Source organism: Nicotiana sylvestris, chromosome 6 (assembly GCF_000393655.2).
Source record: "Nicotiana sylvestris chromosome 6, ASM39365v2, whole genome shotgun sequence".
NCBI classification, from domain to species: Eukaryota; Viridiplantae; Streptophyta; class Magnoliopsida; order Solanales; family Solanaceae; genus Nicotiana; species Nicotiana sylvestris.
The window spans coordinates 123,577,734-123,590,411 of NC_091062.1; the positions used below are offsets into that span (position 1 = coordinate 123,577,734).

The following is a 12,678-nucleotide window of genomic DNA, read 5'->3' on the forward strand; positions in this document are numbered from 1 at the left end:
ACAGGATACTTTCCACATAATGGACATAAGGACCTAAGAACCCTAGAGGCAAAGTTTCCATAAATAAATCCGAGCACACACTCGTCACCTCGCGTGCATGAACTAAAATTAGAATAGAAGACTCAAATCTTAAGGGGAAGTCCCCCCCCCCTCCCACAAGGTTAGGCAAGATACTTACCTCAATCCGGCCAATTCAATACTCAATTTAGCTTTTCCTTTACTAATTCATCAACGCTCGGCTCAATCTAGCCAAAAATAACTTGAATACATCAAACAATGCAAGAGAAAACAATTTCAATTAACAAAACTATGATTCTTGTACAATTTGCAAAAATTCAACAAAAGGCAACTCCTCGGGCCTGCACCTCGGAACCTGAAATCGAACAAACATTCCACTACGAGTTCACCCATACAAAATTTATCTAATTCTGATACCATTTGGTCATTTAAATCATCATTTTACATTTTTGAAAGATTTCACAATTTTCCCCAAATTTTCCTTTAGATTCGCATGAATTTGATGTTAAATGTAACGACCCGACCGGTCGTTTTGAGCTCTAGCGCGTCGTTCAGCAGTTTGAGGCCATGAGCAGCTTCACTTCAGGTATTATGACTTGTGCGCACGGTCGGAATTGAATTCCGGAAAGTTCGGAGTTGATTTGGAAAGAGAATTCTCATTTCGGAAGCTTTAAATTGAAAGAGTTAGCTAAGATTGGATTTTTGAGTAAACGACCTCGAAATCAGGATTCGAAGGTTCCAGCAGGTTCGTATGATGATTTCGGACTTGGGCGTATGTCCGAATCGGGTTTCGGAAGACCTAGAAACGTTTTGGCGCCTATTGTGGAAGTTAGCATTCTGGAAGAAATTTCATAAGTTTGGGTTGAAGTGCATTTCAGTGTTATCGATGTCCGTTTGGGATTCCGAGTCTGGGAGTAGCTCCGTATGGTGATTCTGGAGTTGGGAGCGCGATCGGAAGTGAATTTGGAGGTTCATAGGTCATTTTGGAGTCATTTGGCTAAAGATAGAAATTTGAAGGTTTTTGAGATGTTTGACCGGAAGTGGACTTTTTGATATTGGTCGGAATTCGATTCAGAGAGTTGGAGTAGGTCCGTAATGTCGAATATGACTTGTGTGCAAAATTTGAGGTCAATCGAACGTGATTTTCTAGATTTAAACATCGAAAGTAGAAGTTTGAAGTTCTAAAGTTCATAAAGCTTGGATTGGGGGTCGATTCGTGATTTTAGCATTGTTTGATATAATTTGAGGCCTCGAGTAAGTCCGTAATGTGTTTTGGGACTGGTTGGTATGATTGGTTGGGGTCCCGAGGGCCTCGGGTGGATTCCGGGTGATTAACGGATCGAAAATAGAATTTTGGAGAAGGCTCAAGTTGCTAGTGTAACCGCACCTGCGAGGCTAGGGCTACAGGTGCGTAGCCGCAGGAGCAGTCGTCGTGCCGCAGAAGCGGTTAGAAGCGAAGGGCTCAGAGGCTGCAGGTGCGAAGGAAATCCCGCACATGTGTGATCGCAAATGCGGTCGGTGCGGCGCAGAAGCAGGCTGGGGCAGTAGGAGGAGGACTGCAGAAGCGGTATTGTAACCGCACCTGCTGAACCGCAGAAGCGGCCAAGTAACCGCAGGTGCGAAAGGACTGGAGGCAGTAAGTGTTTTAAAAATCGGGATTTGGCCATTTTCTCTCATTTTTCTCTTGGCTTGGGCGATTCTTGGAGGGTTTCAAGGGGGGGTTTTCATCATCAACGATAAGGTAAGCTATCCCCACCTATCTTGAGTTAAATACATTGATTATGTACGGATTTGAGCATGAAATTTGTAGAAACTTGGGGTTTGGGGGAAAACCTAGAAAATCGATATTCTTGAAATTTGACCACGATTTTGAGTATGAAATTGAGAGTAAACTATATATTTGAGTTCGTGAGGTTATGGGTAAACTTTATCTTCGAGAAATTTCGGAATCCGGGCATGTGGGCCCGAGGGCAATATCGGAGCTAGAAATTATTATAAATTAGATTGTAATGAGTAATTGAATATATATTAATGGATTTGCATAATTATTGCCTAGTTTTGGAGCAATATGCATCGATTCGAGTCTTCGGAAGAGCGTGGAATGCCCGTTATGGATCTTCGGAGCGAGGTGAGTCTCCTTTCTAACCTTGTAAGAGGGAATTGTCCCCGTAGGTGAGTTAATCGATTATGTGCTCCTATTTGTGGGGGCTACCTACGCACGAGGTGACGAGAGTCCGTGCATAACTACTATTATGTTATTGTCTGGGTAGTCTAGGACCCAAAAGCATGCTATACTTGGAATATCTGTAATCTTGTTGGCAGTTGAATTGCTTAAATCTTATCGAATTGGTAAATGAATTTCTAAAAGGATTAAACTTCTCTTCTTAAATCGCTAAAAGAGAATTGGATTTTATTTGGATAAATGTTCCCCGATAAATTCTTAATTTGCTGTTTGAGCATGTATCTCTATGTGTACCTGCGTCGCATGTATGGTTCGCGAGCAGGGTGTTTGTTAATTTTGTGTTGACCGCGTCGCATGGATGATTCGCGAGCGGGGTAATAGATGCATCTATGGTTCGCACCGTTCGACCCTCGGCAGTACACATTTTACATTTATGTTGAATCGGGTCGTACGACCTCGGCATGATATGCGCATGTTTGTATTGTTGCTTGAGATTTATAAATGTTGACATTTGTCTTTCCTGACCGGAGATAAATTGATAAAGATAATGAAAAGTAAATCTTTGGAAATCCATTAGTATTTGGGAAGTTATTTACCTGCTATCTGGATTTATGAATTAGAATTGTTGTTTAATGAAATTCCCTGATCTCCTCACATATTTACTATATTATCATTGGACCACTAGTAAGTGTCGAAATCGACCTCTCGTCTCTACTTCTTCAAGATTAGACGGGATACTCATTGGGTACATGTTGTTTTCGTACTCATACTACACTTGCAGTGCATTTTTATTGCACAGGTTCATATGTGGCTAGTGGCTTAGTGGCATAGCGGCATGGTTGATATGGAGACTTAGGTAAGCTGCAATTATCGAGACGATCCGCAGCCAACAGAGTCTCCTTCAAAGAATTGTACTGTATCTTCATTTCTGTCCACTTGTATTCCGGACAGTTACTGTATTTTATTTCATTCCCTAGTAAATGCTCATGCACTTGTGACACCGCGTTCTGGGATGATCACGAAATTTTTCAGTGGTTAAATTTGTAAAGACATCCTCATTTATCCAGCGGAGTTTATTATTTATTATTTATTTGCTTAAGGAAAATGATTTCAAAATAATTAAAAAAAATGAGAAAATGCTAGTAAATGGTGGTTGGCTTGCCTGACAGTGGTGTCCGGCGCCATCACGACCCTTAGTGGATTTTGGGTCATGACATTAAATCTAAGATATAATCACAAAATATAGTTGGAAATTGATTAGAGACACTTACCCAATGATTTGGAGATGTTAGGGTCTTTGGAAAATCGCCCATGGAGGTTTAGGGTTTGAGAAAATTAAAAAATGGGTGAAAATCTCGTCAAAAACCTCACTTAACAGGCCTCACATGTCGCATTTGCGACCCAGGGTTCGCAATTACGCACCCTCGCAAATTGCGAACAAAGCAGGGCTAGCAGAAGTCGCATTTGTGACAAAAAGTTCGCATTTGCGAACTGGGCATCGCAAATGCGATGAAAAAGTTCGCATTTGCGAACACAACAGAAACCAGGAATTTTTTCCGACATGAAAATGAGCATAACTTCCTCAAACGATGTCTAAATTCGATGATTCTTTTTCCTATGGCTCCGTAATTTCGATACGGACCTAATGGTTCAAACAAAACTGAATTTGGATCTCATTTGCTCAATGTGGTATTATTTTTGCTTGAACAAACGACGATGAATCATCCAAAAACAAGCGCAACATAGCCTAAACCTATCCGAAACTCACCCAAGCCCTCGATGCTCCAAACCAAACATGCATGCAAGTCTAAAAACATCATACAGATTTGCTAGTGCGATCAAATCATCAAAATAACATCAAAAAGTATGAATTTAACCTCAAAACTCATGATTTTCTCAAGGACACTCAAATTTTTCTATTTTTTCAATCGGGCGTCCAAATCACGTCAAATCAATTCCGGTTCTCACCAAATTTTACAGATAGGACTTAAATATTATAAAAAACTTGTACCGGTCTCCGCAACCAAAATACGGGTCGATACCAACGAGTTCAAACATTAATTCATTTCTTTATTTCCTTTAAAAACCAGCACAACAATTTTCTTCAAAAATTATTTTCTAAGGCTAGGGACCTCTGAATTCAATTCCGGGCATAGGCCCAAGTCTCATATTTTACCGCGGACCTCCCGGAATCATTGGGACACAGATCCGAGTCCGTTTACCAAAAATGTTGACCAAAGTCAACTAAAAACCAAATTTTAACTCTAGAAATTACTATATTTTTCATATTTTCACATAAAAGCTTTCTAGATTTACGCCCGGACTACGCACGCAAGTCGATACACATAATATGAAGCTGCTCGTGACCTCAAACTGCCGAACCGGATGCAATTGCTCAAAATGACCAGTTGGATCGTTATAGTTTTAGAATTCGATCCTATGCTCTGAGGCCTTGAAAACCTTGTTTTTTTCTCTTCAATTTGCGTACGCAGTCCGGGTGCGTATACGGAAAGCCCTTATGTGAAAAACTTAAGAAAAGATGATTTTGGCTTAAAAAGATGATTTTAGTTGACTTCGGTCAACATTTTGGGTAAACGAACCCAGACCCGTGTTTTGACAGTCTCGGAGAGTCCGTAGTAAAATATGGAACCTGGGCATATACTCGGAATCAAATTTCGAGGTCACTAGCTTCAGAAATAAATTTTTGAAGAAAATTGATAAGACTGAAAATGTAATAATTTAAATGATTTGATCTTGTTGGTACCGAGCCCGTATTCTGGTTCCGGAGCCCAGTACAGGTCCGTTATAATATTTAAACCTTATCTGTAAAATTTAGTGAAAAACAAAAGTGATTTGACGTGATTCGGACCTTTGGTTGAGAAAATAGGAAGTTCGAAACTATCTTGAAAATTCCATGTGTTTTGGTATTGAATTCATAGTTCTAGGTGTTATTTTAGCGATTTGATCACATGCCAAGTCCGTATGATGTTTTAAGACTTGTGTGCATGGTTGGTTTGGAGCCCCGAGGGCTCAGGTGAGTTTTGGATAGGCTACGGAGTGTTTTGAAACTTAAGAAAATTTCTGGTATGTTGCAGGTCTGCATTCTGGCTCACAAATGCGAGCATCGTAGTTGTGAAGAAGCTTCGCATTTGTGATTAGTAGGCTGGGAGGGAACCTTCGCATTTGCGAAGCTCATCGTCGCAATTGCGATTGGAACATGGGCTGCGTTTGCGAACATTTGTTCGCATTTGCGATGTTAGCAGGCCAGGCCAACCTTCGCAATTGCGAAGTAATGTCCGCATTTGCGAGTTCGCATTTGCGAACCTGTGATCGCAAATGCGATACATGCAACTATTCAAAACGAGTTTTGGATGGGATTTTTGATTCATTTCTCAAATTTTCAAACCCTAAACTTCAAGAGGCGATTTTCCAAAGACCATTTCTTCCCCAAATCATAGGTAAATGAATCCTAACATATTTCTTTCAATCGATTTCATCTTTTTACAAGATTTCATCATAAAATCTAGGATTTTTCAAGGTGGAATTTGGTGTTTTTGGGTAGAATTTAGAAAATTCGAAATTTGGGGATTTAGACCTCAAATTGAGGTCGGATTCCAAAACCAATTGTATATCCGGGCTCAGGGGTGAATGGGTAATCGGGTTTTGGTCCAAATTTCGAGTTTTGACCAAACGGGTCCGGGGTCGGTTTTTGACCTTTTGGGGAAAATATTGAAAAACTTGTAATTTTGCATTAGAATTGATTTCTTTAGTGATACTTGATATTATAAGTTAATTATGACTAAATACGAGTGGATTGGAGGTGGAATAGAGAGGTAAAACGGTAATTGAGGCTTGATTTTGGCTGTGGAATCGAGGTAAGTGTTGTGGTTAACCTTAGCTAGAGGGATTAGGTGTTGTTGCCTTATTTGCTACTTGTTTAGTTGTTGAATACGACGTATAGGTGAGACGACGAGTATCTATACGTTAGCGTCGGATCATAGCATACGAGTGAACCTTATACTTGTGACTATTGTATTTCTTTATACGTACTGTTCATGCTTAAAATGGTTATTCATCATGTTAAACAAGTCTTATTATGTTTTTCTGGTATTGGATATTTGTTGAGTATTGACTCAAGTTGAGAATCATATTGTGAAGATAAATGTTGAAACGGGGTTGTTTATTGATAATTCCCTTGTTGGATTGATATTGTTTCTGTCGTTTGGGTGAGGAAGAGTGTAAAGCAAAAAGGGTGATGTCGTGCAATGTTTTGTGAGTGAGTGATAAAGCACGAAGGGTGATGTCGTGTCATATTCTATGAGTGTTAATGCACGAAGGGTGATGTCGTGCCATGATTATGAGAGAGATAATGCACGAAGGGTGATACCGTGCCATTTCTGTTGTTTCTTATGGCGAGCACGAAGGGTGAGGCCGTGCACGTGATTGTTGTGTTATTACTTTCGTTGGTTCCAAGTATGATATATTCATTGTGTTTCTGTACTGTACTATTTTCAGAATATTCATAGTCCCCCAACATGTTTTTCCCCCTTCCGTCTTTATCTGTTAAATTTTCGTTATTGTTATTTTCTCGTATATGATTTAACTGCACATGTTTATATTTTTTGTCGTGTCCTAACCTCGTCACTACTTCGCCGAGTTTAGGCTCGGCACTTACCAATACATGGGATCGGTTGCACTGATACAGAACTCTGCACTTTCTGTGCAGATTCCGGTACTGGACCACACTAATCAGAGTTTGGGTTGTTGCCTTCAGTCCACAGGAGACCCAAGATAGATCTGTCGGCGTTCACAGACTCTGGTGTCCCCTTCCCTCTATCTTAGATTTTCTGTCTCTTTTCATTTCTAGAACAAATGTATTTCTTTTAAACCAGTGTTTGTAGAAAATTCTTAGAAGTTTGTGGATTGTGATACCAGATCTTTTGAGTAGTTATGTATTAGTGTTTCAAATTGTTATAAAATTTCCGCACTTCATATATGTTTAGTTTAAATTAATGTTAATACTGTTTTGGTTAATAATTAATGTGCTAGAACTGTATCTGTTGGCTTGCCTAGCATTCTAAGAGTTAGGCGCCATCACAATCTTGATGGTGGGAAATCCGGATCGTGACAATTTTAAAGTTATTATAAATTTTTTATTGGATATAATCCTATTAATTTATGATCCACGCTTTAATTATTGATATAAACTCCATGTTGCTTAGTATTTTGTATGTTCATATGTAACTTTATTCATATATTTGATATTTTCTTATATTGTTCTCATGCCAATTTTGGTTGTATAAATTCTTTTGAGATGAGAATAAGCAGAAGAATCAAAAGAAGGGAATAAAATAGGATTGAATTGGTGAGAATAATCCTAAATTTTTTAGATGACCAAATTCATTTATCTTATTCAAAAACTGTAATTCTCCATTTTTTTTCTAAACATTTCTCCTTTGAAATTACAATAATTGAAAATATAATACAAGGTTAGTATATATGAAAATCACAAATATATCAATATTAAATTGATAAGAAAAAAAATACAAAATCGTGATGAAGCATCTGTAATTAAAAATATTGTTCTTGCACATATATTATTTACTTGACGCGAGGAACACGTGCAACATACGTATACTATATATATATTAGTCTCTCGGCACATGTATACCGAGTTATGTAGAAACTTTTGAGTATTGAAAACTCAAATCTTTAGGTTTCTTAGAAAAACAAAGAACTCGTCCAATTATTTTCCAAAAGAGCATGTACAATTTGACTACGCTATAATTCTTTCATCATTCTTAGTTAACTCGAAAATTTGATTAAATGGAATAATGAACTCTTTCATGTTTAAGTGACTAAATTTATTTAGCACTTTCTCAATGTAATAAAATTGACTCAATACATATAACTCTAATATTTCTCTTAATCTTAATACTAATATGGTAGATATCAATTTTCCAAGATCCTTTCCTTCAAAGGTGCAAGGTAGAAACCTCTTTGTTTTTGTCATGTCATTATATCATTGCTTACGATCAACACATCGACAAAATAACACAAAATAATCACATGTTCACTCAGAACATGTGAGAGTTGAAGAAATACAAATTTAATATTTCAAATTCTTCAAATTATATTAAATATTAAGTCTGATATTGCCTTTTAATTTAAAATTAAACACCGTAACACTTTGATTATTTCAAGAGACGTTTTAAAAATTTGAAATTAAACACCGTAACACTTTGATTATTTCAAGTGACGTTTTAAAAATTATAGATCAAACCTAACTCACTATTTCATTTCATCGTCAAGTTAAACCACTGGAATGCTACACACACATTTACAAAGACACTACTTTCATAGAATATCTTTACTCTGTAATTTAATGAATTAAAAATGATACTAAGATAAATATTATTTTGTTAAGAATAGAAGTTGTTTAAATGAAGAAATCATCGTTCAACAATTAGAGGTATGATTTATGAATAGTTAGGGAGCCAAAAATTTAAAAATACGGGTGCCCACTATCTTTAGCATAAAAACTATCATCGGCTACATATATTTGAATGGTTGCTCCGGTTTTGAGTTAATCCGGCTTGATTCGGAGATAGAAAATAAAGATCATAGAACCAAAATTAATTACGATCTTCGGTTAAGATCAGAAGTATCCTCTTTATTTGCGAAATGTATTTATTTGTTAATACTGTTAGCAATCTTGTAAAATAATGTAATAGTTTTTTCCTACTTTTTTTTTATCATCTACTACAGTACTATAATCTAAAAATTCGATAAATACAAAGGAAGGCTAATACAATTTTAAGCAAATTTTCACATGTAAAGAAAAGTTTCTATCCCAATTCTCAAGAATTAGTAATGATTTCTCTAAGAACACATGTTCATTGTTAGTTGGAACCATTTCACATAATTGAATGCACTTGTAATAATATTAATTCATAATTACAATTAAAATTCAATTCAATTTTAAATCAATCAATTTCTATTGAGGAACTTATATCATTAAATTTTACAAATTGTCATGTAACTATAATTTTTTTTCACTAAATTTATATAACTTTATTTTTTCACACAATAATCATAAAACTTTTACTGACTCACATAAAAAATAGTGACCAAAAAATACAACTATTCAGTAGTATTTTCTTATTTCACGATTTTTGTTTTTTTACTTTTTATCTATTAAATAATAATTCAATTAAAATAGGAATGATACAACCCGACCCTACCTAATACCCATATACATAAATTAGAATAATACTAAAAGTGGACCATTCAAAATAGTATAATTCTATTTTTAATTTTATTTTTTCAAGATTTTCGTTCTAATCGATAGCATTTTATTTCAAGTGCTCTCTAGTTATACATTTTTTTTTTGTCAGAGTCTCATGCATACCAAACTAAGTTAATTTTTTATGTGAAAAATATTCACTTTTATTATTATTTTGATTTAATGTATGTATATGGGTATTGGGTCAGGTTGAGTTGGGTCATTACTATTTTAAGGGCAAATACTAAATCGACCGATCAGCCGAAACTAATATATATATATATATATATATATATATATATATATATATATATATATATATATATAATTTATCAGACTAAAAATAAGAAATAAAAAAATATGGTGTAAGAAAATACTACCGAAAAATGTATTTTCCGATCACTACGGTTTTTGTGTGAGTTAGTGAATTTTATGATTGTGCGAGAAAATAAAGTTATATGATTTTGGTGAATAAAAAATCATAAGTTATCTGACCATTTGTGAAATTTTACTCCATGTGGGTAGTTTCATTTTCATTCCCCTTTTGAAATTTTGTAAAAAAATGGTATTAAATGATTGGCCTTTAATATACAGAAATTGTTGTAGACGATCATATTGATGTTCGTTATGCTGATAAGAATAAACATGACTCAATGGCAAACAGACATGTCACATGCAGCATCAAATATGTAACATCATTCACCTTGCATGTTCTTGCCGCTAAGTAGAACTAACATAGTGATGGAGTAAAGCAGAAACTTACATTGAGTAAAAGTTTGCATTCAGTAAAGGCATCAAATGAAATCAGGAAGGGTAGAACAAAACCCAGCCTTTTTCACACAACTAAATAGCATTGAAATCTCTCTGTGTGTTCATTTGTTTGAAGTTTATGTCACACCTCCTTTTTTTCCAAAAGGGGTATTTTTTTTTTTAGAGTTTTTCCAATTTAAGTGACATTAATCGAAATGGGATTATTTTATTTATTTCAGAGTCGCTACTTGAAATAATTTATGATGTTTCAAGTCACTGATTTATTTTAAATCCCAGAGGAAAATTGACTCTATTTTTGGTTTGCGAACACAGAAGACCGGGTAAGGAATTCTGTTAACCCGGAAAAAGGTGTGAGACCTTCTCGAGTTTCATGGTTTTAGCAAGGTCGCTCAACTATTAATAATTGGCCTAATTATCTGATTTATTACATGTTTTAAACCTATTGTGCATTTTTAACTTTTATAACCGCTTGTATTTATTTATGGAGTTATTTCTAAAACAAGTCACGATTGTCGTACACTTGTCATTTTGGAACACATTGCAGACCACGCTACATGAAATGCACCCGCGATTTACAACATATCTATTTTTTATTATTGTTCGAAGTTGTGGTCGAGTCACGTGAAACGCACACTCGAATTGGGGATTATGTATCGTGACCATGCCACGAAAACCGTACCCATAGCCACGATGATTTATTAATCGCGCCTAAAGCAAGCTACAATGTTTATATAAGTTATTTCCTAACTTTGTGATTATTGAAAGGCCCAGAATTTATGGAATCTATCTGTTGTTAGAGTTATAGGTACAAGAATCTTAAAGAATTTACAATCGTAATAGTCGAAGTGCCCAGAAATGATAACATGATCCAATTAATTAGACATGGATTCTGATTTCAACCTTAAGTGATAGTAGGAAACCACATCCAACAGGCTTGAATATTTTTCTCTTAATTAACTGATTCAAACATGGAGATGGAAAAACAAGCATAAGACATCTCATAGACTTAACGTCTAAAACCTTAGACTTGTCAATGGACCCTGCTAGTGGAAAAGAGTCTGAACCAAAACCTTGCTCCACTTTAACTGAAATCAATAGCCACAACAAATAAAGAACACAGCTTTCACTTGAATTAATAACCCAAATATAAAACTCTGCACTTTTTTCAATTACCACTTAGATCCACGCACAATCTCCAATTACTGGGCAAATTTGGGAAAACAATCCTTGAAGCACACAGAGAGCTTTTGAAGAAAAATTGCGTTTAGTAACATTCCACTCATTGTGTGAAATTAAATCTAACAAATAAATTCATATAAGAGCAACAAACGAACTAAACAACAACAATGATTCCATAACAAAACAGATCTAAGAACAATTTTGTGGAGAACATACCTCGTTGCACAAAGTTCAAATTTAGAAGAGAAGAAAGCCAAATAAAGCTAGAATCAGCGGGTTTGAAGCTCAGCAACGAATTCAAGTAACACAGCAGCAGAAATAAGATGATTCCAGTCCGATTAAACCTTAAAAGTTTCAAAAAAAAGTAGTGCAAAACCAGCAAAAATTGAAGTGGCTACCCAGATCCCTTTCACTCCTCTTGTTTGAAGCTTTTTTGCGAGTTAGATCTCTGTCTTTTCTAGTCTTTGTTTTTTTAATGTTCGAAATTTTTGCTTCTAATCAGTGAAAGTGTACGGGGCGGAGATGGGGTGGTGCGGCTGGAGCTTAAAGCTTCTCTTCTTCTCTCGCTAGTACTGCCATTTTCTTAGCAGCTGCTACGTTTTTTCAAGGGTGGGGGTCCGTTTGTGTGAAGATGAGAGTCCGTTTTTTCTTCAGCGAGAGAGTAGAAGTTTTTGAAGCAGCCATTTTTAGCTGAAAATCGGTTTCCAAAAATGGGGGGTCTGGTTTTGAGAGAGATCAAGAGGGAGCCCAGGGAGGGGTGCGCCGTCGCTGGCCTTTTTAAGAGAACGGGGGGCGGGGGGGGGGGGGGGATCTCTCATTATTTAGGTCTTCTAATCTTTTTAATGCGGGGAAGGATTAGGTTTTGACGAGGGGAAAGGTTAATGGGCCAGGTTTTTGGATATGGTATTGGGTTTGGGAGGATGTTTAAAGCAATTTAGATTGGGTTTTTTTATTTTTATATATTATTTGAAACTTTATTATTCTTAATGTTCATGTTTAATAAATTACCCGGCATAAACAAATTTTGTTTACCAAATATATACAATCCACTTTAAAAGGCTCTCAATCCATTATTTATGGCTTCAATCAAGGGATTTAGTTACACAATTTCCTTCTTTCTCTCCTCTCTCCCTTCCTCTCCACATTGCCACGTGAGGCTTGCTGCTCACTCGGTATTTTTTCAAAAAATCTGCAAGAAGTCCTACAATAAACTGCGAGAGACAAAGAGAAATCTGTAGTCGTG

The 12,678-nt window shown here is 36.1% G+C and overlaps 1 long non-coding RNA gene across 1 annotated transcript; it reads right to left on the reverse strand.

Moving 5' to 3' along the window:
• Positions 1 to 11,072: 11,072 nt before the first annotated feature.
• LOC104221716 (uncharacterized) lies at positions 11,073 to 12,220 on the reverse strand. The gene is made up of 2 exons (XR_011400216.1): positions 11,652 to 12,220; positions 11,073 to 11,554 (listed from the first exon to the last, which is right to left on the reverse strand). It is a non-coding gene; the product is annotated as an uncharacterized lncRNA (long non-coding RNA).
• Positions 12,221 to 12,678: the final 458 nt, after the last annotated feature.